The sequence below is a fragment of the Gavialis gangeticus genome, unplaced genomic scaffold, assembly GCF_001723915.1.
Source record: "Gavialis gangeticus isolate Ggan-Ray unplaced genomic scaffold, GavGan_comp1, whole genome shotgun sequence".
In the NCBI taxonomy this organism is placed as follows: Eukaryota; Metazoa; Chordata; order Crocodylia; family Gavialidae; genus Gavialis; species Gavialis gangeticus.
Genome location: NW_017728997.1, coordinates 26,238,494 through 26,241,293, shown reverse-complemented (window position 1 = coordinate 26,241,293; position 2,800 = coordinate 26,238,494). Strand labels below are relative to the sequence as shown.

At 40.5% G+C, this 2,800-nt stretch overlaps 1 long non-coding RNA gene across 1 annotated transcript in view; it reads left to right on the top strand.

Annotated features, from left to right (window-relative positions):
• Window positions 1-128: 128 nt before the first annotated feature.
• The window catches only part of LOC109289092, a 15,646-nt gene continuing 12,974 nt past the window's right edge, over window positions 129-2,800 (top strand). The window contains exon 1 of the long non-coding RNA XR_002095296.1: window positions 129-2,254. This is a non-coding gene — a long non-coding RNA (uncharacterized LOC109289092). The remainder of the gene's footprint in view (window positions 2,255-2,800) is intronic.

Genomic DNA, 2,800 nt, shown 5'->3' with positions numbered 1-2,800 from the left:
AGATCTGCCAAGAGGTTTTCTTGATAGACTAAATTCCCCTTATTTTTATTTCATCCATTTTATTGAAAGGATAAGTCACAGTTGGGATTTTTTTCTCTTAACAGATAGTTTATAGATAGATAAACAGATAGTTTATCTCTTGATAAACTACCTTAACTAGAAATATGTTATAGGCTTAAACATGGAATAGCTCTACAAGAAAAAGAAGGAAAAATGAGTACCTAGAACTTACTATGATACGTCGATTTTTTTCAAACGTAGCTGGACGTTCCATTTGTTTATAAGTTTTGTAAGTTCGTCCACTAGCAACACTATAGATGGTTCTTTGTGCTGGAGAGCACAGGAGTGAGAAGTATCTCATTTCTACCATTCTAACAAGACCCTACAATCCATTTGAAGTGAAAGTTGAGGTGGAAGTGTGCCATAAGGAGCGTATTGAATGAAGAAGGTGATCCCTTTGAAAAGGGAAATATAGCACGATGGATGAATGAGGAGAGGTCCTGAGACTTGGAAATAGCTTCAGGAGTTTAGAGGGGGCTAAAAAGGCTTTAAGGAGATCCAGGAGAGTGAAGGAGGCAGAACTAGTGGATGGCCTGTCCAAAGATGTTAAAAGATGAACCAGTGGAGAGTAGTCAGAAGAGCAGAGATTAGGAATACTGAGTTTGCAGTATTAGTGGGTGAACTACCTTGAACTGTGCTGAACTAGCTCAGTATAGAGGGGGCAGTTCAACTTAGTGCATAAAACTTCTCCAATGGGGCACATGCTAATTTTGTCCAGGGGTCTCTATTTTCTGTGTCCCCTTCATTCATGTTTAATTTGTCATTATGGCAACTAAAAAACACAGTTTCTTTTTGCATCATGAATCTGGATGAACTGGGTCAGGGAGGGACACAGGTTGCATGTATCTGTAGGTATTAGGCAGGCAAAATAGTAAGCCTATTGGGGTGCACCTTGGTAGGAAATGCACAAATGAAGAACTATCAGTAGACATTTGCTGTACAAAGAACCAGCTCCATGGTGGAGAACTGCTACCACCTGCTGAAAGCAGATTAATGTATTGGTGCCACCTGGCTTTCACCCAGGCTCTGTTCTCACTTCTCTAGAGGCTGCATTACTATTTACCTGTTACACAGCCTATGGCACAGTAGCCCTTTGGAACAGACTTTACTCAGCAATGTGTGCAAGACAGTGTAGCGTGCTGGTAACGTAATTCTGTAGCAGACCCAGTAACCACTAGCCTGGGGCATACTATAGTGCCTAAGCTTTCCACAAGGAAATCCGCCCTTGCTGGATCAATTGCTAGTTCAGGATGCACCGTGCTGGCCAGTGCATGATGTAACAGTTAGTTTTTGCAGCTGGGCCATTGGTTATATACAGTATAGTTACTAGTTTCAAACTAGATTTTTAGATTACCTTCTGTGCGTATGGTTTTCCCTGTATACAATGATGCAGAAGTTTTGATACCCCCATGTTCTGTAAAATTAGCAAAGCAGTCAGTGGAGAGAGTGTTGCTCTTGCAAATATTTTTCTTAACCTTTAAGTAACTGTAATTGATTGCTGTCTGAGTGAAGAGTCTTAAAACCAACAAAAAAAGTGTTGGTTTTAAGACTTGTATAGTAGACTTAAATACAAATATTTACTATACTATACAGATTTCATGTTCTTCTCAGAGCTGTTTTGGCAGGACTTTGTTAGTCTTTGACCATGGTTGTTGGATTACTATAAAAGTGCACATGCATCTCTAATATTGTTTGTTTATTTTTCCAACACTTTACACTCCCATCCTTCTGCTTTTTATTAACACACCAATAGACCTCATAAATGCAGCAACTCAATTTACTGTTCTACAACATCCAAATCCAACAGGTTTACTTTTTGGAAAGTTCCCTGGAAAGATTAGGTTTTTTAGGTGGCTTTTAACACATTTGTTTTATGGCAGCAATGATGTCTAGAACTAATTCTTAAATTGATAGATTGCATCTTAATAGATATTACCACATTTTTGGTTAATTAGATGGTATGTTTATTAAACTATATACACCTCGCTTCTGTTGAGGTGAATATCTTGTTTACCTAAGAGGTAAATATTAGAATTAACAGTAACTTAATATTCAGAAGTTTAAAGTTAAAAATACACCCATTATTACATGTAGAAACTGTGTAACAAACATCTAGGTTAAGTGCTTATAGAGCTAAAATGCATGATATTATAATATGTATAATACCTGGACATTTCCTTCATGGCCATAACCAGTTTTTCTTTAAGCACTTCAGTTCTAAGTAGAAGATTGATACGCATTCTCACTCCCAAGGATCAGGACAAGCTATGCATAGTGTATTATAGTATTTACCTCCTAAGGCCTGGAACTGAATCTTAGCTGCAACACTGAGTCAGGAACCATAAAGCAGTTTGTCTCATGTATTCAGCAACAGAAATGAATCAAATTCTGCCCAGTGACATGGATCCAATTCACCAATAACTCCAGAAACAGTTGGAATTTTCACTAGAGGCACTCTTGATATACCATACACAGGACCATTCGCCTGGAGATGGCGAACTGGGGTGACTGCCCAAGGAGCCGGGCAGAGCAGTGGAGCTGGGTGGAGCGGCAGCTCCACGTCCAGCTGCTCGCTACCCGCCGCCCCACCCCCTCCCCCCTGCTGCTGATGGTGGCGGCAGCTTCTTCAGGTCTGGGATCGGAGTCGGGGCGGGGCCTCGCATGGGATGATTTGCCTCAGGCCCTGCACCCTGCTTGGGTCTCCTCTGACCATCCATATAAATAAGCAGCATCTGGTGCT